Source organism: Danio aesculapii, chromosome 15, assembly GCF_903798145.1.
Source record: "Danio aesculapii chromosome 15, fDanAes4.1, whole genome shotgun sequence".
Lineage (NCBI taxonomy): Eukaryota > Metazoa > Chordata > Actinopteri > Cypriniformes > Danionidae > Danio > Danio aesculapii.
Window position 1 is genome coordinate 29,273,024 of NC_079449.1, and position 13,251 is coordinate 29,286,274.

Sequence of the window (13,251 nt, forward strand, 5' to 3'; positions counted from 1 at the left end):
TGATCGACAAGTGCACACAAGTAGAGAGAGAAACAATACAATACAATGTTCATTTGTATACTCAGTGGTGGAAAGAGTACTGAAAGATCATAGGTTAAAATACCTTTACTTGCCTAAAATATAGTGCAAGTAGAATAAAAGTATCTGTTGTAAATGTTACTTAAAGTATGAGTAAAAAGTAGACCTTTCAAAAGTACTCAAGAGTAGTGAGTAGTGAGTATTACGCTGTAAAAAGCTGATTAATTTACATGTAATTTGTTAATGTGTGTAAACGTAACATTCTGTAGTACATTTAGTGATTACCCTGCAGGCACACAACATCATAAGACGTAAATATTAGGTTAGATTTAGGTTGTGATGTCAGGTGACCGAAATTTAATGTCTAGCCAGCGTCTAAGGACAACTTTTTTTATGTCCAATAACGACGTCAAACGACACTGATATTTGGTTGATTTCAGGTTGTGTTGGAAAGTGACCAAAATCCAACGTTGAGCCAACATCTTAAACCAACGTCATATTGATGTCAAATACTGACATTTATTCAACAGGTATGGCAACCAAAATCCAGCGTCTGATAGACGTCAAATTAGTAACATCCATACAACGTCAAGCTGTAACATGATTAGATGTTGATATTTGGTTGATTTTAGGTTGGACGTTGGACATTGAGTTTGGCCTTACGTTGGGTTCTGATGTCAACCCATTTTTAATTTCCAAACAAAATGCAACGTCCCCACAATGTTGGGGTAGAACGTCTATCTGACGTCATGAATCCAGTTCAGTCATCATACAGTAAACATTCGTCATCACCTCATTAGTGACATGCATTTAAACAGTCTCTGGGTCAATGAATGTAAAGATTTTGAACATCTTCTTGAACACTTTTAATGCTTCCAAATCGTTTGTTGCATTTATAAAGTGCCCATGTCTTGAGGTAGTTCATTAGGAAGCGATTTACCTTCTATGTGCTATTTGATTGGACAGGAATCACAGGACTGATTTTTCTAATCCCCATAGACAAGAAAAAATTAAGTTGTGACTGCAGTTTGAAGGAAAATAGTGGAGTAAAAGTACCGATACAGCACTAAAAAATACTCAAGGGAAAGTAAAAGTATTTTTACATTTTAAAAACTACTTAGTAAATTACAATTTCTGAGAAAAGCTACTTAATTACAGTAGTTTAAGCATTTGTAATTTGTTACTTTACACCACTGTGTACAGCACATTTAAAACAACTGCAGAAGACCAAAGTGCTGCACAGAGTATAAAAAAACGAAGAAAAGTCAACTAATTTGTAAACAACGAAAAATAGAAACATTACAACACACACTGGAGACTGGAGAAGATTCACAGAAACAAAAGAATTGTTACACATCAAGATAAACAACCTAAAACATTTCAATGAGTTCTGATGTGCACTGGAAGACTATTCCACAACTTGTGGCCAACAACAGAGAAGCAACATTCACCCCTATTTTTGAGACACGCCCTGGAAACTTGCAATAAACCAGAATCTTGCAATAAACCAGTGTATGGTTGTAACATATCAGATAGATATTGTGGTGCCAGATTATGAAGTGACTTATAAACAGCAAAATTTGCAAATCAATTCAAAATTTGACTGGCAACCAATGCAATGAGATCAAAACAGGCGTAATAGACTCATAGAAGAAGCGATGTTCCTCAAGCTTTCCACACAATTTTAGCTATAAACAACAATGGAGGACATACAGCAGATTATATTCTTGCTTCTTGGCGTGTGGCTGTTTGTCACAAGAAGACGGCAAGCTTTGTTTGAGTGTGGTTCATTGCTGCTCACCTTCATTGCTTTATTACTGTGTCATGTTTTGATTGCGTGTGAGTCTAGCTCCACACTTTTGGCAACGCACTGCTTTTCTATACATAAAGGGACCCCAAAAGTGGTATGGTTTGGATAACTATTTTTGTAGTTTTGATAGTGGATATGGAAATAAATGCATACCGTTCTGTACTGTACTGAGCAATACAACAGTGGAAATGAGCCATACATGCTACTGAATGGTGTTCAGGATGTTTTATTGCCATTGTTCAGCGAAGCAGTACTGTTATGTTCAACATTCCCTCAAAGGTTTATGCATGGTTTTATTTCACTTAAACTATAGTACATTCACTTTTGTGTCCAAATTCAACTTCATCTCCTGTGGGCTCTCTATCACTGACAATGAAACCGCAGGTCCCGGCCTGCAACCTTCCACTTGCAAACTGCAATTTGATCGATATGGAAATGTGATTTAATTTTGTGCTTCAAAATATACTATGACATGATTGGCTGCCATTGATTCGTCTGTCGTGCCTTCAGCTCTTTCATCCATCAGTATCGCACATAGACTGCAAAATGATAGTAGACACCATGGAAGTATTCACATCCTTCCATTGCAGAAAAAAAGGGTATCAGAATCCAGCCTAAACTCCCACAGAAAGATGTTATAGCATAACTATACAAATATGTTAAATGTATAAAAACAATGAACACCCGGACAAATATAAATATGCTATGAACTACTATAAACTCATGGTGGAAACTAGGGCTGTGCCATTTGGGGAAAATATCCAATTGCAATTTTTTAACAGATACTGCGATTTCGATTTGATTTGCGTTTTAATTTTGTAGTCAATTTAGGTGCTGGTTGTTGTATTTCCTTGTGCTGGCAACAATTCTGCGACATCTTTTACAAATGACCTGTTTTTGTTGGTGTCTGTGAAACCAAAATATTCCCAAATTACTGATGTGCTGTTTTTCTTTGATACTAATTTGTCTATTAATGCTTCTGAAGCAGCAGGCGCTATCATCCCACTTGTCTGCTCTTTTCTGTTTGTTTGTTTTTATTGTGAATGTTTCGCATAGTTCGGTCGCGCAATTCTGATTGGCCAGAATGAAAGTGTACTCACTCAATTGGCTTGTAAGACTTGTCACACACAGACGACAGTCATGCATTTGCTCTGGGTGGAGGAAATGCAATAATAGATATATATTTCATATCGCAACGTTTCAAACTGCGATTCGATTTCGATTAATTGCACAGCCCTAGTGCAAACCATATTTGGATTTCAAAAAACTTACACATTAAAATATTAATCTGTTAATTTATACTTATATAATACACATTCTGCATGATCTTATTCTACAGCCGTAATCCTACACAACACCTAAACCCATCTACAAGCTTAATAACTATTAATAAGCATTAAATTAGGAGTATATTGCACTAAAAGTCATAGTTAATGGTGTGTTAATAGCAATAATTTTACCTTAAAATAGACTGTGACCAAGAGTTTTTTGTTGTTGTTATGTTTAAGTCTCATTCATTTACACTGAGAGTGTGGGGTTTATGTCCAGTACTGCATTCAGTCTGCATTCACATGTTCTTGGCTCTATAAGGAATGAATATGATATTGCATATATCTTCCTACTGTATGTGAATGGTTGAACTCAGCTTCTCCTGAGACTCTGCATACACTGCAGGACAGACCTGACATGCATATTTTCCTTGTTTCTCTCTGTCTCCTCTCTCTCTTTCTTCCTCTCTCTCTCTGTCTCTCTCTCTCTCTGTCTCTCTACCTCTTCCGCTGTGCTGTCTTCCCCTCCCCCATTTGTATTTAATGGATGTCTGCTTTTGGGGGTGGAGTAGGACTAATCGCGGCTTGATTTCATATTCATTTCTAATATCAGCCGTAAATCAGAGCTGTGAGGAATGGAGGAGGATGTGACCGTCTCCTACCACTCATGACTGGCTGCTGCTGCTGTGAGTAATATGTGTGGTAGACCCAACAAAAACAGCCTTTATGTTCCAGCTCCAGAAATGAGCAGTGTACTCTCTCGTGGTCTTGGTCTAGGTCTGCTTCCATGGTTTCCATCAGAAAAGGGTAGTGCCATAATATGCTCGGTCTTAAATTGGGTCATGATTTGATTTATCAATCAATTAATCAGTTAATCTATCTATCTATCTATCTATCTATCTATCTATCTATCTATCTATCTATCTATCTATCTATCTATCTATCTATCTATCTATCTATCTATCTATCTGTCTGTCTGTCTGTCTGTCTGTCTGTCTGTCTGTCTGTCTGTCTGTCTGTCTGTCTGTCTGTCTGTCTGTCTGTCTGTCTGTCTGTCTGTCTGTCTGTCTGTCCAACCTCCAACCAACATCCATCCATCCATCCATTGATGACTCAGCCTGCACTGCACACATTTTGGTCCAATCAAATCCACTCCTGAATAAAAGTTACCGGTAACACTTTAGTTTAAGCAAAAATTCACACCAGTTACTACTGGCTTATTACTTGCCTATTAATAAGATACAAACTGTTTATTAGCACTTATAAAGTATAATCTTATTTTACATCCTTAAACCTACCTAATATCTAAACACATCTACTACCTTACTAACTATTATTGAGCAGCTAATTAGTAGTTTCTTGACCTAAACTTTTTAGTTAATGGTTTGTTAATGGTTTAAATTGTACATTAAAATAAAGTCTGACCAAACTTTCATTTAATTCTACCTGCAACCGACTAACAAGTAGCAAATTGTAGTTTTATGGCTGTGAAGAAAAGAAGGTCTGTTGGCTGTTTCATAATAAAAGAGACAGTCATCAAAGTGTCTTTCATCGAAACTCTGTTCACTCGATGACTATATTTTGCAATGCCAGTCAGCTATTTTCGGAAAGGCTAAATAACTTGAATGGGGAAATCCTGAAATCTCAAAAACTGCTTGCCACACTCACTATTAATGGACTTATTTTTTCAAATCAACAACAAAATTTGACATGAACTATCCTTTTTGTGTTGTTTCTTATCTGCATTAACCAGAGTTTCTAACGAGAAGAGGGCAGAACTTAGAGTAGCTCCTCCCCTTAAAAAAAGCCAATTGTTTTTCGTTTTATCACAACTCAGCCAGTGAAAGTGAAATGAGAAGCAAGGGAAAGCATCTTTAAAGGGGCGGGGCATGTCAGATACTAGAGAGCTTTTGATTGGTCAAGATTTGATGGGAAACTGAAGTATGAGATGACGTGGAAAAAATCATCGATCAATTTAGGCCAGGGATGCCCAAACTTTTTCTTATGAAGGGCCAAAAACCAAACTTAATTGAGCCTAATGGGCCGAAGGTAAATATAGTTGCCGTGTGTCATTTCTTTATTTATTTAATAATATTTAAAAAATAAGTTAAATTAAAATAACTAAAATGCTGCATATATTTTACATTACAATTTAGTTATGTCAAATTAGAAATGACAATCTCTGTTAAACTCATTCTCCCCAACCTTCTCCATCATTCTTACTCTCTTCTCAGATGGAATATTGGGTCAAATCAAAGGTTACAACAAGTCAACTTTGACCTGTGGGCCTTACTTTGGGCATCTCTGATTTAGGTGGAAGTGACAAACTGCAAACTTTTAATGTTTATATCACTTTTAAATTTTAAATGTGATTTTTTTTCACTGTTTTGGAGCACACTAGCTAATAGATTATCTTAAAACTAGCAGACTGAAACTGACATCTAAAAAACTTTATTTCAATTTCACAGGACCTTTAACATCTGGCTCTTTTATTTGGAAGACAGGGCCTATATTTTACATTTACTTATTTTGCAGACAAAACAGTTCACATTAGGCAAGGTTAAGTGTGTCGTCATCCCCTTAAAAGGGCTAGTTCCCCTCATTTACTCACACTCAAGTGGTTCTAGATTGTTATGAGTTTCTTTTTTTGTTGAACACAAAACAAAATATTATAAACAAGTTGCCATTGACATTTATAACAGTGGCAAAAAATACTACGGAAGTCAATTTGCTTTCAGCATTCTTTAGTATATCTTTCTTTCTGTTCAGCAGATGAAATAATTACAAACAAGTGGACATTACACTGTAAAACCCAAAATGTTAAGGTAACTCAACCTCAAAAACTAATCCTAATAAGTACTTCGAACTTAATCCATTTGAGTAAACGAAGCAATTTGAGCACAGTAAAACCTGATAAATGAAGAGAACTCAAACCAACTGAAAACTATAAAACCCAATAAGTTAAGGCAACTCAAACTGTTCGAGGAAACCGATTGCTGCAAACCATTTGAGCTAAAAAACTAATCTACATGAGTACTGTGAACTTACTCCATTTAAGCTGAAGTAATGAGGGTTTAATTAACTCATTACCTTCAACTCTGAGTTCAAAACTCTTTTCAAATGAGTAGAATTAACTTACAGTCAATTTTGAGTTAACTACACTCATTTCATTTGATTTCATTTTACAGTGTACTTAAAGATGGCAGAATTTTCAATTTTGGCTGAATTTTCTCTTACAAAATATATATTGCCTGTTTGAGAGGAGCTTGGCAGCTCATTTCATCTGAAAGGAAAAGAGAAGGTGAAGATTTTGGACAGCAACTTTTAGCCTCATTGTGAGGGAACAATAAGGCATTGCTCATTCAGAGACTAGACTTATTTTTATTTGCCATTGTCTTATTCATTCAATATATTCAACTAAAACCTTTTAATTCAGAAGTAACTTTAAAACAAAACTGTGCTTCTCAAACAATTTCATGAGGTGTTTTAAATAATTAGGGAAAGCCTACACTTAATATTATGAGCCTTTGGGTATAGGCCATCATTCCCAAAAGAAACCCATCGACCTGCTATAAAATCTGCATGCACTTGTGTCCAATAAACAGAGTAATATTTCACCAGGCAGAGCCCCCATAATTTCCATTACACTAATGGAGATGTCTTCCATGGTGCCAAACTACAGAGGCAAATCTGAGGTAGCTCAAGGCTTTGGTCATGTCATGTTCCTCCCTCTCATTCCTTTTGAACATCACATTTTGCCTGATTTATTATTTATGGGCATGGTTCAGCGCCGCTGGAAATATATTATCTCCTCTACGGTGAGTGTTTGCATTTTATTAGATGATGAATTTAATACGATCCATTAAGACAATATGTAAACTATCATGATTCACAGCTCGGTAATCATTGCCTTGGGGTCAATATCCGAAAGGCCCTCGGTCGCATATTAATGGTATCGCAACGCTGCTGTAGGCTTAAATCAAGTGCTGACATGGCAGATTAAGTCCAATACTGGAGCCTTTTGGCTGCATTGCATACTGATTCTTACTGTACATCACTTTACATGTATGAGCTGCAGTGACCATGGAATTAATGATAATTATGGGTGTCATTAAAGAGCACTGTCTTTTCTCACACTGGTGAGAAATTGCCAGTTCCTGCTGTGTTGATACATTGCTGATAAACAACTTAGTTGGCCTTTTGTAGAGTCCATTTATTAAATTACATCCCCAAGTGAGATATGTGTCCATTTAGTGGACGGCAGAAGAGAGGAAGTGATGACAATGTGCAGTCAGTGATAGGATTGTTCTGACTGAAATTACACTGGAGGGACTGAGATTCAACTCCAGTCTATTATTAATAAAAAAACACAATCAAGTCTCTGAACAACTACTCAAGCAAAAATAAAAAGTTATTTTGGCATTTTTAATATACTTTTCTAACGTTTTGGTTCAATAAACCCCAATAATGTATGTCTGGAGGTGGACAAACTAACTTTGACTAACTACATTTAGATGTATAAACCTGAAAATTGATATAAAACACTTGCTGTCAATTAATTCAGTACAATTCTCAGAGATTTTTGTTCATATTGACATGACAGCATGACATGCAGATTGTTGTATGCACATTTATAATGTGAATCTCCCATTCCAAAGCTTGAGGTCTGGACACTGTGGAGGCCATTTGAGTATAGCGAGCTCACTGTCGTGTTCGAGGACCCAGTTTGAGATGATTTAAACTTGGATTTGTTATTGTGCTAGAAGCAGACAACAGGATGTGTTCACTAGGATGGACATAGTCAGCAACCATACTGAGCAATGCTAACCATTTTTTCATGTGGTTTATGTCAAATCTGTATCTTTCCATTCAGATGCTGCAAAATATACAACACTTCACAGATCAGACAACATGTTTGCAATCTTCTGTTGTTCAGTTTTGTTGAGTCTATGTGAATTGTAGACTCAGTTTGCTGTTGCTATCTGAGTGTCACCGGTGTGCTCTTCTGCTGCTGTTGCTCATCTGCTTCAAGGTTTGACGTATTTAGAGATGCTCTCCGGCAGACTTCGACTGTATGAAGTGGTTATTTGAGTTACTGTTGTCTTTCTTTCAGCTCAAACTAGTCTGTCCATTCTCCTCTGGCCCAATTTCCATCAAGGCATTTTCACCAACAGAACTGTTTCTCACTTATTTACTTTTTTCCTGATCATTCTCTGAAAGTCGTAGATATAGCTATGTTTTAAAATAATTCCAGTAAATCAGCAGTTTCTAAAATATTCATCTAATTATTCTGGCGATTACCATGGCACGTTTAAAGGGCCATGAAACCCTGCCCTGTCTGAGCAGGGTGTTCTCACACCTCTAGTTTGGAAAAAATTAGGAAAGTGGTGAGTCCAGCTTTGTTTAGGTGGGAGTGTTGAGTAGTAAAAGAGGGAAGGGTTTGCATGAAAAGAGGAGCTTCATTAAGGAAACTACAGCTGCTATTCACAGCAGCAACACAAACACAGACATAAGGGAGATTGACAGAGACTACGTTTACATGGACATCAGGAATGGAATTATTTGCCTTAATCTGAATAAGACAATAATATGATGGTGTTTACATGAGTTGCTTTTTGAATGTTCCTTTCATGACCCCATTGTACATGTTATAGCACATAATTCAATTAATGTCATCGCATCACTGTGCTATCCACATTTCCTCCGGAGTTTCATGTAATTTTGGATTTCATTCTTAATTTGTCAACTTTAACTGCAGTTTGACACTTTCACTTTCATTCAGGAACATTTCATGCATGCCCTCATGACAAACGAGATATTGGATGAAAGGAACTGTTGGAAGAGTGTAGTTTTAATAGAATTTTTAATGCCGCACGCCGAATGGGAGGAAAAAACCCTCCACATTTCTCAGTAACCTAGATGCACTTGATAGCAGCATCAAACAGCCATGTGTGTATAGTTAATAGTTTGATTAAGGTATTTACATTTATATTCGGAGAGCAGCATTTACAGCAGATCTTTCAGCCCATAATATTGGAGTGATATTAACCTACTGTAAACTTAGTAACTAAATTATTTTGATTAAGGTATGTCTTTAAAAACTGAAAGAGTACTGCTGACGATACTAACTAACTTTGCCATCTGAATAAACATAAACAAAGAACAATGATCACACACTTACCAAATCCGTAGAGACGGGACAATCAACATCAACTGGAACCGCATCTTTTTTAAAAGAAGGCGAGCGGCAAATACAGATTTCACCATTTCCAGATGCGAAAAGCTCTTGGGTAAAAAAAGTCCTTACAAACGTATGTTTTGCTTGTTAGCAGACCACTGTAATCCACACATGTGGGTCCACACGCGAGCTGTGCTCTCATCACAGGGTAATGGAAAAAAACCTCCGTTGCGGCACATTTATAAATGCAACACTGATGACCCATGTCTCCAAACAATTCTTCTTCTTCCACTTGTTTCATTTACGATTGGCAACACAATGTAGCATCTCTCTGAACACTGTTGTAACAGATAAAAAGAGACTTTGAAGCTATGACATGCATATTAATGAAGTTGCACCTCATACACATTGGTTCGAACCAAGTCTTTCTCATGAATGAATGCTGAAAACTCAAAGACATCACTTTGTACCGGCTGGTACAGACAGCCAATCTCCATGCTGGAATTTACACAAGGCTGTGACGTAGCTTCAAAATTTCTTTTCAAACCGGAAGAACGAATTTGGTACAAATTCTGCAAAAACAACCAATTTTCAATTTGTAGTGAAATATATGTGTCCTAGTAATGTTTTCACATCTCAAAAAATGTGTTTTGGTGTTTTGTGACCCTTAAAAATCACTTAAAGTGACAGTTAAAAAAAAAAAGAACATCATGCCATCATTTTCTCACCCTTGACTTTTTTACACCGTTGAACACAAAAGAAGATTTATTGAAGATTGCTAAAAGCTTTTATAGTATTTGTTTTGTCCTACCATGGATGTCAAAGGTTTCAAACATTATTCAAAAAATGTTTAGTCTTCAAAGGTGAGTAAATGATGACAGAATTTTCATTTTTGCTGAACTATCCCTAATCACCTTTACTCCCCATTCTCGTGTTTGGTTTGAACTTTAAATCATCTTGATCATGTCTTGATCATGAGTTGCTGAAATATGATTGGTTGGCTAGATATTTTCGTTAACAAATAGTTTGCTCCAGTGATGTAGTTGTCTAATTTGTAATTTAACATTTAGTTATGCTGATTATTCATTGTGAAATGAAGCAGCTCCCGATATTTATTTAGTTTCTGTCAGACATTGAGGTGTCGTCCACAGGAAGGGTATAATTGGCTCAGCACTGTCAGCTCTCCGTAAGCACGGCCCTTTTGTATATTTAACATATGCTTCAGAGGTGAGACTCATGCATATTCCAAACTTCAAACAATGACAGCAGCAAGGGTAACTGTCTGCTGCACCTCGCATCCATGTTAAAAGTCTGCAGCCGTTCCCTTGCAGAAATCACTGTGACTTATTTGTGAAGGGTGTATTATTGCATGCGGGGTGTGTGTTTGTATGTGTGTGTGTCTGTGTGTGTGCGTTTTTGGCTTGGGGTGAATGAGTTCAGTGTCTGCCTCGTCTTTTTTCAGCCGGAGAAATGTCACCTGTGCAGCTGTGTTGGGCGGCGCGAGTGTGAACATCTGTGACGGTTTATTTCATGGCTTCCTATTTCCTCTCTACTGCCGCAGTGGCCATTCATGCCCTCTTTTTTTTTGCACTCACGGTCAGTTCGTCGGTTCACTCAGTCACGTCCCCTCACACACACACGCAAACACCCACATACACTCTCCTGATCCTTAGGTGCTTTCCGAAATGTCAATATCAGTGATTGCAGCATGTAGATGGTGTGTGGTTTTTACATGTCGTCAGGGCGTTTTACAATAAAGCATGTATAACAGCCTTTTGGCTAAATGGCTCATGGTTGGATTCGCAAGCAATGCAGCTTTAAATCTAAATGACATAATGCCTGCTCGAAATTCACTGCATTTGCTTTGATTGCGGATGTGCGAGTGACCTGCAGCCATGGCGGAGTCTCTGACTGAAATGAAAAAGATGGTAGATAATCCTCCCAGTAGATTTTGAAGTGAGGTCTTTATGGGATGTAACTGTTTTATGACTTTTAATAAGCATGCTTTGTCATCTGTTTAAAGATGTTCCTCTAAGGGGAAGTCCATTAGCTGACTTGGTCAGTTTGTGATGAGATGCTTCATGTGCATTTATTATGAGGATGCTTTAAAATTCTGAACTAATAAGTAAATAAAACTGAAATCTGTTTTATAATCAACAATCATTTGGTCACTGTTGCTGAATGCATTTTCCTCCAGAATCAGAATCAGAATCAGAAAGAGCTTTATTGCCAGGTATGTTCACACATACGAGGAATTTGTTTTCGTGACAGAGCTTCTACAGTGCAACAGGATAACAGAGACAAGACAAAAAACAGATAATAAATATATTTTAAAAAAATAGAAGTAAGTAGTGAGTGCAAATGAGTTCTGAAGTAGTGAGTTCAAAGTAGTGAGTTCTGGCATAACACTTTGGATGATAAAATAGCTTGTCAAGATATTAAAAGCAAAATATTTTCTTTTTCACATATTGAAATGTTGCATATTGCAATGTATAGTGAATGAATAGTTTTGTTTTGGGCATCTTGGCATTTTCTACAGTGGCTGAGTGAGCGCAACGTGCTGCAATTTATGACAACATGTGAAATTACCAAAAACGCCAGCAAATTGAGAGAATGTTTTTAATGTTTATCGTCTTTTTTATTTTATTTTTATTTATTTTGTGTTGGTCACTTGTCACTTTATGTACACTGGAAGCTTCTGTAGCCAAAACAAATTCCTTGTGTGTGTGAAGCACATTTAGCAATAAAACCGATTCTGATTCTGATCTGAGAAGATCTTCATCCATTTTACAGCACACATGCTGCGAATCCTCACAACACAAACACATTTTTAAAAAACGCACTGCATTTTCTCACAACGCAAACAATTTATGAAAGCGCTGCATTTTCTCACAACACTTACAAAAAGAATGGAAGACAATGAAAATGTTTCAATGGGTATGTTTCAAGTTTAAAGTTGTTTAGGCTAATAAAATACAAAAGCCAAGGGAATCAGGATGTTAAAATAAGCAAACAAAAAACTCACCTTTCAAAGATCACCTACAACTTCACTGAGCAATAGTCATGGCACAGCAGCGTCCGTCACATTTAAAGGTTCCCCTTGGAACATTTCTGTTGTTTTCCGTTCGCTGTAAAAAATACAGGGTTCCACACAACTCATTCATATTGTCCCAAGAATAATTGATTAAGTTAACTTAACACTTTTTACAAATGTATGTGGATTGAACATAAAACAATTAAGTTGTCCCATTGAAATCTCAAGAAATGTGTTGTTTCAGCTCATTTTAAATAAGTAGTTTGAACAAGCAAAAACAAATCTTTTTTTGAGTGCTCTTTTTGCCAGTTTTGTGAGAAAATGCAGCACTTGTAAATTGTTTGCATTGTTGAATAATTTATTTGCGTTTTCTTTCTTTCTCTTTGTCCACAAAGTTGTTATTTTGCAACAGAATTTTACTTATAGAATATTAGTGTTTTACAGTCTGCTTTTGGTTGGCACATGTAGTTTTCATTTGCACAGTCAAATACGTTTTGCAGAATTTAGATTTTGTTTTGTGCAGACTATTTGTTTGCAACAGTGCTGTTTATTTTTTCCACATTTTGTTTTCTGGGGCTCTATGGTCGCTCAGTGGTTAGCACTGTCTCCTCACAGCAAGAAAGTTGCTGGTTCAAGTCCTGGCTGGGCCAAATGGAGTTTGCATGTTATCCCTGTGTTCATGGTGAATTGGATTAACTAAATTGGCCATAGTTTATGAGACCCAGGCTCATTCTGATTATGTACCCCTATATACATTTCTGGAGAGAGCAAAATACTTCCTAGAAGCTACATTTTTTGCTGTTTTTGTTTTTGTAAATCCACCAGGGGCGCTGTGTACGCTTTTTCAGATCTCAAATTTCTCTCGTGAGTGCCATTCACGTCTGCTGTTCTCACATAAATCCACCAGAGGCAGCTGTCGACTGACTGACTTATTGACTGACCA

The 13,251-nt window shown here is 36.9% G+C and overlaps 1 protein-coding gene across 4 annotated transcripts in view; it reads left to right on the top strand.

The window, feature by feature from the left end:
- igsf9ba (immunoglobulin superfamily, member 9Ba) overlaps positions 1-13,251 on the top strand; it is a 119,727-nt gene that overhangs the window by 50,285 nt on the left and 56,191 nt on the right. The gene's annotated exons all lie outside the window — the stretch shown is intronic.